Source organism: Alligator sinensis, unplaced genomic scaffold (genome assembly GCF_000455745.1).
Source record: "Alligator sinensis unplaced genomic scaffold, ASM45574v1 scaffold117_1, whole genome shotgun sequence".
Lineage (NCBI taxonomy): Eukaryota > Metazoa > Chordata > Crocodylia > Alligatoridae > Alligator > Alligator sinensis.
The window spans coordinates 1,507,327-1,518,608 of NW_005841855.1; positions in this window are offsets into that span (position 1 = coordinate 1,507,327).

An 11,282-nucleotide genomic window follows, 5' to 3' on the forward strand; every position below is an offset into this window, starting at 1 on the left:
GGAAACAAGAACATGAAGCAGAATTTAAAAACTTGAAGGAAAAAATAATGAAAGCTCTTGTACTAAAATACTATGACCCTAAAAGACGCATTAAATTGTCAACAGGTGCTTCTAAAGAAGGCATTGGAGCAGCTTTGCTTCAAAAACATGGGGATAGCTGAAGACCAGTAGCATATGTATCTAGGGCTCTCTCTAAGTCGGAATGTCTATATGCACAAATTGAAAAAGAATGTTTGGTTCTGGCTGTAAGAAATTTCACATGTTCATCTATGGGAAGCCTGTGATAGCTGAAACTGATCATAAACCTTTGGTCATGAGCCCATGATAGTCATGGAGGAGCCAGCCTATAGCTCCATAGCATCAAGTGGGCACTGTCTTATTCATACATGCAGGAAAGAATTATGTATTAGTGTTGGATTATTTTCCTTACTATCCTGAAATTGCATTGCTCAGAAGCACAACAGCAAACCATGTTATAACTCACATCAAATCGATTTTTGCTAGGCATGGGATTCCACAAATTGTAAGAACAGGCAACAGACCTCAGTTCAACTATCTTGAGTGTAAAGAGTTTGCAAACAAATATGGATTCCGTCACAACACTTCAAGTCCTAAAAACCTACAATCCAATGGTCTGGTGGAAAATGGAGTGCAAATAGTGAAGAAATTGTTGGAAAAAGCTACAGATTCACATCCATGAAACATGGATTGTCCCCAGTGGAAATGCTGTTTAACAGGAAACTCAAAACCAGGCTGCCAAATCTTGTGGATGATGCTCATCAGAATGAACAGCAAGATGTGAAAACATTAACAAAATTCAACAAACTCAACAAAAATGATATTAAGACAGGGGCTTCAGGGGGTTCCCACAACTGCACAACAAATATATGGTGCTTATTTCAGATGGACGAACATGGAAACAAAAAGCACTAGTTTCCCATCAAGTATCTTCCAGATCCCATAAAGTAGTCATACTGGAAGGGTTGGTGTTAAGAAGGTACACGTGACACTTGCAGCTCATAAAGGGGAGAAAAGAAGCAGCATCATGAGATTCACCAAAGGAAACAGACCTAACATCAAAGCAACAAGAAACAGCAGAAGAGATTGAAAATGACACAGAAGTAGAGACATCTGAACAAGAAAACCAAACAAGAACTGAACCAATAAGAATTAAGAATACAGAGAAACTGAGAAGATTACTTAGAGCTAAAAAGCCAACACAAAGACTAATAGAGACCTGTTAAAATGAGTTTAACTATGGGTTGAACTAAACTGCCAATGTTAGTATTATATGGGGATATGTTGCATGTAAAGGGGGAAGATGTGTGAATACCTTTACAAGTCTTATGTATAAGTTGGTACATTTGCCCGGGAATGGCAGGAGAGAACAGCAGAACTGTAGGCAGGGCACTGCTCTCTGACTAAATAAGCTTTATTGTTCTATAAACTTAACTCCTTAATCTGTTGGGAACTACACACCTTGTGGGTGCCCTACACGTGGCCGCCTCTTCCCCTGTAGCCACAAGCCAGTCCTCCAGTTTTAAGTTTAAATAAAGGTAGAAGCAAAACTGCTTTCACATCATGGGACTGTACCAGTACAATGGTAATATATATACACATATATATAACCAAAATAACTTAGCTTCAATGCCTGGTGCCACTGGGCTTCGTTTCATCCCCCTGTGGTCTGGCACTTCCCCACCCTGGCAGGTCAGAATCTGTCCCAGGCCACAGCTACGGTCCTGGCCTTATGAGATTTGTAGCCACACTTCACCAGCTCACCTGACCCACCACCTCTCCACCAGGCCTGGTAATCATAGCCCTGATTGGGCTTCTCCACACCATGTCAATGGCAAGCAGCCATTTTTCTTAAAGGGTACTTTGCTCCTATGGGTTCCTCCAGGGCCCTGGGGACAGCTGGTTGCTCCTTGGCTCTCTCTTCTTCAGTAATGGGTCCTTATTACAAAGGGCTACAATAATGGCACTACCATCATACAAGTAAATAATAAAACTATTAGGGCTATGTCCTTCAGAAGGATGTGAGATTTTTACCTTCAATCTGTGCATGCACCTGGCCCAGGCAGAAGGACTTGTGTTTAACTGATAAAAAAGAATGCATTTCTGACATTGCAACACTCTTCTCCAAGCCCGGTGGTCACAGCAATCAGTATGAAGCCAGCCCATTTGTAGGGGAGGTACTTGTGCCCCAGGAAGGTTGGTGTGTTCCCAAATGAACTGTGCTATTACCCTTCAGAAAATTCTGGCAGCCCATAATCTGTAGAATCCAAAAGGCATGTCTACGATATAGCAAGAAGTACAAAGACTTTTGTAATGGGGTCATTAAGATCAACCTGAAAGTACATTCACAAATATCATGGCTACATTGTGGATACTAAGTGCTATCTAAAAACTGCGCTCCTGTCTAAGTGCTGGTATTAGACAAGGTGCATTCTTGTCAAATACTGTTTGGTCCAGTAATTGAAAAGTATCATTAAACATTTACTGAAAGTCAAATTGGAAATGCATGGATGAATGGAGTTGGGTTTGAAGATCCCATCCTTGTCAGTGATACCACACCTTAAGTGGGAGCACGTTAGAAATTTCCAAAAAAAAAAGAAAAAGGATAATGTTGGTGAGAAAGCTACTATATGGAGGACATTGTATGCATATGTGATAAACATTCACCACCCTGTCTTGGAGGCTCGACATCAAGTTGTAACAAAGCATTAGTGTTCACACTTGTATTCCATCCATGAAATATATCTACAGATTTATTTCTCATGAATATTTGATATGACAACAAATTTGAATCAAGTAGGCATGGTTTGAATTATTTAATTGTTTTCCTAGAGTCTTTTATTTTTATTATTTATTATTTAATGAGACCTGACACTGTGCTTGGTGCTGGACAAACACAGAGGAAAAACAGTCCTGCCTTCGAGGCACTCATAGACTAACTTTATCAGTTCTTCACTTCAAAGAGGAATTCAGGAGTTCATAGCCTGCTCGACAGTCCAAACCTCTCTGCAGTCCTTTCCATACCAAGTTCCTAACAATTTTTGGGACTGACGTCACCAGAATGGAGTTGGTTTCCAGAATGTATTATGCCCCTTATAGCTGGTAAAACAAGGCCATTAAAATAAAAGATAAATTATCAGAAAGGTAATAATGCCAGGGTAACAGATGATTTCAACAGGGTTGGGGCTGAATGATACAAATGCCTTTGCACCACTAACTTCAACGTATAGTATCTGTGTCAGAATTTGGCTCCAGGTATTTTAGACATGGTGACATTACATAGATAAAACTCAAATGTCCATGATACATTATGTAGAGGGAGTGTAGCTCATATGAAAGTATTATTTGTATGTGTTTGCTGTTCACATTCTAAAATCTAAACTCTCCCTGCATGTGGAAAAACACTTGATGTTCTGAAATGCCAAAATGCCTTGTATAAGATAAAATCAATATTTTGAAAAAAATGCAAAGTGGAAATTAATGTACTAGTAATAGGTGAGTAGTGTTTACACAATTTTTTCATGGTGATAGACTTAGTTTTGATGTAGCTTAATTAGCAGATTATAAATTATATATGTATTTTTTTAAAGATTGCATATGTATATTACAGGATTTTTTTTATTTCGTTGTGGAGCAAACCATTTGATGTGGCTCTGCAAAAAGCTCTAATACACATCAAAAAGCAATCAACAAACTCTTTGAGTACATCAAGCAGGATAATTTAGATGGTTTTTAATCATGATTATGAAAATATAATTAGGTGGTTTCATGTTGGTTGGTGAGTGTGTAGGGAAAAGTGATTCTCCAAACGGAAAAATATGGATAACATTACCCAGGAGCCATGAAATAACCACACGCACACGCACACAAACACATGCATATACAAAACAACAAATTGCTGATCTGTTTCTCTAGTAGATCAGCAGGTAACATGTTTAACTAAAATGTCATTTCCTTTAAGATGCCAGAAGGATTCTTATTTAACGCACATTACACAGAAGTGGCTTTGGAAATGTGCCCCCTTTTTAATGTGCTAGAAAGCATTAGTTTGTGATTTAATTTAAAAAATCATTTTTTCAAAATTTAGGGCCACTGCACAAAGCAAAAGACAAAGTTTATCAAAATATAGAGGCGTCAATAATATACTGCCACAGAATTTATGTGGATTGTCATATATGCATATGGTTGGACATACACACCTTACTGGATTGCTGTGACTGTTAACATTAGTTGAAATACCGTTGTAGTGTCATTATAATCATCAAATATCCCTTTATTCTTAGATTTTGCAAAATATTGAATAAGAGCACCTGCTGTACATATTGCATTTATTAGTTTTATGTTGCCCCTTCTTATTCATCCTTCTAAATGGTTCTTGGTCTCTTCCTAAAATAGTAGAGAAATCTTTTCCATGCCTTTAGTTGGTTTTGTTTTTCCTGTTCTTTTCCCTCCGTACTTCTACAGAACTTCTTTTTTTTTATGTCATCATCACTGACTAGTGTTGCAGGTGATGTGGTCGTATCAGTTTACACAATGGTATTTAAATATTTTGTGTATTCATTATCTACTTCCTTACTTGTACATACTAACATGTTTGCCTTTTTACCTGTCATTGCATACTGAGTGAACAGTTCAACTGTTCAAAGATCCTTTTCTTCCTGATTGAGAACTCAGCAACATATATGAATACTTCAAACTGTGTGTTCCTGCATATATTGCATTGCATTTATCAGTGCTGAAATTTATCTGCTATGGTGCTTGTCCAGTCAAGTCCCTGGAAAATTCTTCACAGTCCTTTCTCTAGGTCAAAGGTCCTCCCAGGGCTTGCAGTCCAGTTTCTGGATCCAACAGTACACAAAGAAGTGATATGGCTAGCATCACATTTGACAGTCAACAGATATACTAAGCACCCTTCATTTAGGCTGAGTAGGCAATGAAATGCCTCTAAATTTCGTGACTGTTAAAACAATTGACACTCCTGCCCAAGGCATGGGTCACATAGCAAAGCCAAAGTAGGAGCTAAGCCACGTGACCCAAGAGGTTTGTCGGGTAACTGCAAACACAAGGGTTATGGCACAGCTTGGTTGCAGTTGTGAAAAGTATGCATGTGAAAAGAACCAGAAAACAAAGACAAAGCAAACATGATGGGAAGAAAATCCTGCATGATTCTGGGAAGAAGCTAAGAGAGGTATGACATTCCCTGAAAGGAAGGCTTGGATCTCTGAACAAGAAAACTGCTTCCTATTTGTTCCGGTTTTGCTCAGAGAAGGAGGACTTTGCATATATTCCTTGCAAATAAACAGCATTGCACCAAAGAAAAACCTAACAACTATCATTCATTTCTCCTCCTAATGGAAATGAGCCAGCAAGGCCCCAAATGGTGGCTGACCATTTGGACCAAGGTGCATCAAAAATTGTATTGCAGAAACTGGTGATGCTTATCTGCAGTCAGAGTGAAGAGCTATTCTTTCCGACCCAGGAGACTCTTTCATTGCCATTGTTTCCCACATGCTGTCATGAGGCAGTATTGCCTTCTGTATCTAAGAAGTCTGCTACAAACTCTGGCCTAACCCTGTTCCCACTGAAGTCAATGGGAGTTTTACCATTGTTTTCAATGAGAGAAGAAGCAGGCCCTCTGCTAGCAAATCCATTCTTTATAGTCCTTTCCAGACACTAAATAAAACTGTGTTGTTCAGCTTGGAAGTAATTTGGATACCAGCAAGGCAGCCCAGTTTGCCATGAAATTCAAAGAGGCCCAACAATGTGATGTTTTATTAGGATACAATTAAAGTATCTTTTCTGTAGTGCAATGTGTAATTTACTTTCCAATAAAAATATAAACTTACCATACGTGCAAACAATTTTAGCATTTCTGTTTTTATGCCATCTTACTTACAAGAAACTCCCAGCTGTTATAATTTGTCTCATCCTTCTCTCTCTTGTAGAACCAGCCTTTGTTCCTTTTTTCAGTGCCAGGGACTTGCTGAGTTCCACCTGATGTGATTTGTCCAGGCATTAATAATGCATCTTCAAGATGCAAGATGCATGAATTCCTTTAGTAACAGATCTGCTGGCAGAGTGCTGTATTGTATTGTGCTGCTTTTCTGCAGTAGGGGAAGGCACGGGGACCAAAAAAATAAAGGTCATAAGGCTTGGGAATGAGGGGTATCCCATTATTATAGGAAGGTCACTGCATCTTCACACTGAGGTCAGACTGAGGATAATGAATATTACAGCAACCATTCCTCAAAAAGAAATGTTCTTACCAACCATCCAACTAATCCCTGTGGAACAAGCTGAGATGTCCACAGAATGACAGTCATTTTAGGAAATCCAGGAAACTAGGCTAGTCCATTATCTTGCTGGTGAAGTCTATTGTTTACCCATTCATAGTGTGATAGCCTAAGAGACAAGTACCATATCATAAAAACAAATTAACTCTGCCTGTAAATAATCCAAACTACCCATAGTGGGCAAATGGGTTTGCGGACATCTGAGGTTTGATCAGTTTCTGACACACAATTTCTAGATATCAAGAAGTGTCATTTATTCACTGTGTATGTTAGGGGGAGTTCACCCAGGAAAACAATTGAACAAACACAAGGTCATGGACTTCTAGTTACAGTGAGGGACTCTGACAGCATTACTCAATACCAGTCAGTCCAATTCAATGTTGCTCTCCACCCATTCTTTACAGGGGGCCTACCTGCCCTTTTAGCCCCCTCCACCCTAAAAAAAAGTTCATTTAATCAATATCATTTGCTTTCAGGGCAGCTCTCCTTTACTGCTGTTCCATCTCTGTCTGTGTTACCATAGCAACTACTTTCAGAGAGCAGTGTGATACCCAGTTTATACATTTCAGCCCTGTCACATGACTGACTACCTGCTTCTTCTTTAATCATTGCTGGAAGGAATAGTCAAGAAGTGGCTCCCTCCTACTTCCTGTTGTTGTCCACCAAAGAGAAGTTCCCTTTAAAAACCAGAAGAATTTCTTCCTTTTCTTTAAGGATAAATCTCCCAGTTTGTATATTGCTGGCTAGAAAATGGACACATTATTGTGAAGAAAAGTATGATGAGAATCAAAAGTGCTGAGATGTAGTGGCTTGTAAGGGCCTGAACACAGACTATCTAGTGCTTCTGTTTTCTTCTAGAGGCAGGCCAAACTAGCAATGTATATAGGGTCCAGGTTGAACTTTCCTAAAGTTCAAGGGCATTTGAACCCAGACCTCTGATTTGATCCATCATAAGTAAAATTCAGCTTGAAAGCTCCAGTGAGATCTGGATTCAGCCTCCTCCAAAATCCAGAGGTATTCCAGTCTAGAAGCTGAGCCAGATTGTTATTTACAGCAGCATATAAGATCTAACAAATCACTCGGAATGAAGTTCTTGCTTACTCTCAAGTAACAACATTATGGCTAGGGACAGAGGTCACACAAACCGGTTTGAGTGATCAGAAACTGGTTTAAGATAAACCTGGTTAAATGTAGAATCAGATTTAACTGATTTGGGTCAAACTGGTTTATGAAACTTCTGTCCCAGACCCCTTCCTGGTTCAAGTTAAATCAGAGTTCCCCAGGATCCCAGCATGCTTTTCAGCCCTGGGCTGGGCTGTGCTGTCTGCTCCAGAGAGCAGGGCTGATCTCACCCCTCTCCTCCCTAGCTGGAGCAGAGAGTGCTGGCTTACTAGATTCACTGGCCCCTTGGCAAATCCTGGCTGGAGCCTGGGGCCAGGAAAGGGTGTTAAACTCCACTTCCTCTGAGTACAGAGCTGCCTTGCCCTGCTGGCTTGGTTACTGCTGGCTGCAACTGTGGACTACAAATCCCAGAGGAAACTGGAAGAGGAAGTGATGGACAACCCTGCAGGGTCATGCTGCTATGATTTTGGACTGCAAATCCCAGAGACCTTGGGGACAGCAGGAAGAGGAAGCGAACACACAGCCCATGCTGGTTATGTGCCAGAGAGCTGTGTTCTAGTGCCCCTCAGCTTGTGGCTTGAGCCACTGCAGGCATGTGGCTTCATTTCCTGAATCAAAAATGAATGTCTGTTCATTTGCTTATTAGTTTAATCTTTGCAGCTTAGACTAATCTGCAAAGACTGAATCAATTCAACCTTGGGCTTTTTGACTGTCTGTACTTAGCCTATATGATGACCTCATCCCTCTTCTTTTATTTTTTAATAGGAGTTGATTTTCAAACTTAAGTCTATTAGGAAGAAAGACCAGCCCTGTAAGAGTTCTGATTTCGCAAACTGCAAGACAGTGTACACATTTAGATTTCAAACAGAAACTATAATGATCTTTTTTTATGTTTATTATATGTGTTTAATTTATATTTTTATGGCTTATAAAACTAATAATTACTGCTGCTTTATTCATTTCTTTGAAGGAATGACCACAGGATTAAGGAGACCATTTCTGCTGGTTGTTTACAGTCCAAAACAGATTACTACTCTTTGGTCATTACTGGTTCACCTAATTTCCAGGGCAAAACATTAACATTTTTAGTGAGCTGGGCAGGAAAAATGGGATTCAACTGATTATTTGTATACAAATATTACAAGCTTATACATTACATGCATACAATACCAATGTTTCCAAAAATTACAGCTTGTAGTAGTGGTGCCATATTGGTGTGGATCATGACTGCTGAATACTATTTTTTATATGGTTATTGAGTGAATCAGAATAAAGTGTTATAAAACAGCTCACATACTTAATACTACACTCCCCACACATCCTAATTTAAAACAAAAAAAACTATGGTGCTGGCTATTAATGTAGCTGTTGACCCTTCAGACTGTCCAAATAGTACAGTTCAGTGCCAGTTACATAAATAGTAATAAATAGTGAATAGTATTACTAAATAGTAATAACCTTAAACAAATACAGCATCCAGTTCTGTATACTTATGATACATAAATGCATACATAACCGAATTTCTTTGTAAGTAGTAATCTACATCACATGTTCATGTGTTCAAAAGAATTCTAACATCTAAAGGGAAAAAATGTACGATTTTTTGTGTGTTCAACTGACTGTGTAGAATTTAAAAAATAAAATTACAATAAATTTTTTAAAAGCTCAGAATCCCTCCACAAATCTTGAGAAGAATAGCAAAATGATTGTGGTATCTCCAATACCAGAATATTTTCTACAAGTGGATAAATACTGCAAAAAAATTATTCTTGAAGATCAGTTTTAAAAATTCAACTCTCTTACATTGTATTTCTACTCCTTTTGCTTCCATTGATCTCTATCCAACTCTCTCTTAGCTCAGTGAGAATATTTCCAGTGACTTCAATGGACATTGGACAAGCCTTTCACATAACTATTCATAAAAGATTTTTTTGTTCATAAGACTATTTGCAAATAAATAAATACATAAATAAAAAACAGCACTACAAATACTGCTGTGAATGTCTTCCCACAAGCATTTCCAGCAAAAGTGTTTGCAGAGGCCATCTTGACATCTCTTGTATGTTAGGAAGTTTCCCACTAGGGGAGCAGAAACAATAGAATGTGGCTCAAATGCCCCATTACAGATAATATGGATTGTGAATTACCACTAGCAAAAACTATAGCCATGCCATATAATTTGTGAATAATGCAGGCTCAACTATATTCACACAACCCAGTCATAGAATAATGTTAAATAGCAAACCAATTCATAAAAATTAAAATGTGATTCTTGATCAGTTGCAAACAGGAGGGGGAGCTAAATTCATCAGATCGGTTGTTTTTAATTCATAGTTTTCCCGGGTCTCAAGGTAACTGCGGGTAAATTTTGACTTTCCAGTTATAACAATCATGCCAATGAGTATGTAGAGGAATTAATCAAATTTAATCAAACTTCACTCAATTTGATTAAACCTTTCAGTGTGTTGACATAGGGTCAGTCCATGCTACTGAAATATTTATATTGTCCTGAAATGAAATGTTTTCATTTTTTTTATATTTGTTCCAATTTGGGCAGGAAAATGTATCAAAATCTCAACTTGGGAGACTTGTGAGAAACCAAGACAAGAAAAAACAATGGAAAGTATCGGGCGATCTTAAAATGAGGTGGTGCTGTCAGTTCCACCTAGAACACCAAAGATAGTAATCAGGATCTTTCAGTCTAACCTTCTGACGAGACCTTTTTGTCAGTTCTGATTCCCACTGAGGAACAACAAAACTTTCCCTTAGGATCTTTTACCTGGTTAGCTGCTGCATCAAAAGCTAACATTAAGGTAGAGAAGTGATTTTGAGAAAAGCCTGTTTGAATCTGTATAGAGATAAAAGCTTTCTTCACCTCATCCCACATATTTACTTTATTTGCTAGAAATCTGCAGTCTTCCTGAAGGTCCAGACAAACCCTTAATGAAGTCAATGGAAGCCTTCCATGGAGCAGGTACTGGCTGCTAAAAAAGATGATTTACAAGTGTGTGTGTGTGTGTGTAGGCACTGACATGGTGTCAACTGGCACAAAACTGAGAGGATGTCAACTTCAAAATATTCTCCATTAAAAATTAACATATAAAATGTCTACCATGCTGGGTTCTGAACTAGACGTTTTGACTCAGGAAAGAGACCTTGAAGTCACTGAAAACAATTCTCCAAAAATATCAGCTTAATGTGCAGTGGTGGCCAAAAAAAGCTAATAACACGTTGGGCAGTTTTCAGAATGGAATTTAAAAAAAACAGGGAACATTATCATGATGTTATACAAATCCATGGTGTACCCACATCTTGAATACTTTGTGCAGTTTTGGCCCCCACATCTCAAAAAGGATGAAGTCGAATTAGAAAAAGGTACAGAAAAGGGCAACTGAAGTTATGACAAACATACAACAGATGCCATATTTAGAAACACTAAAAAGGCTAGGACTCTAGTTTGGAAGGGAGAAGACTGAGGGGGGATATGACAAAGGTCTATAAAATCATGAAGGGTATGGACCAAGTGAACAGGAAACTTGTGTTTTTTATACCTCCTCTGCTCATGCTTGTAAGGAGGCAGTTAGACGGGCCAAAGCTGCCATGGAGCTGAGGATGGCAACCCAAGTAAAAGACAACAAGAAATTGTTTTTTAGATATATTGGGAGTAAAAGGAAGGCCCAGGGAGGAATAGGACCCCTGCTAAATGGGCAGAAGCAATTGGTGACGGACAGAGGGGACAAGGCTGAACTCCTCAACGAGTTCTTTGCCTCAGTGTTCCTAAGTGAGGGGCACGACAAGTCTCTCACTGGGGTTGTAGAGAGGCAGCAGCAAGGCGCCAGACTACCATGC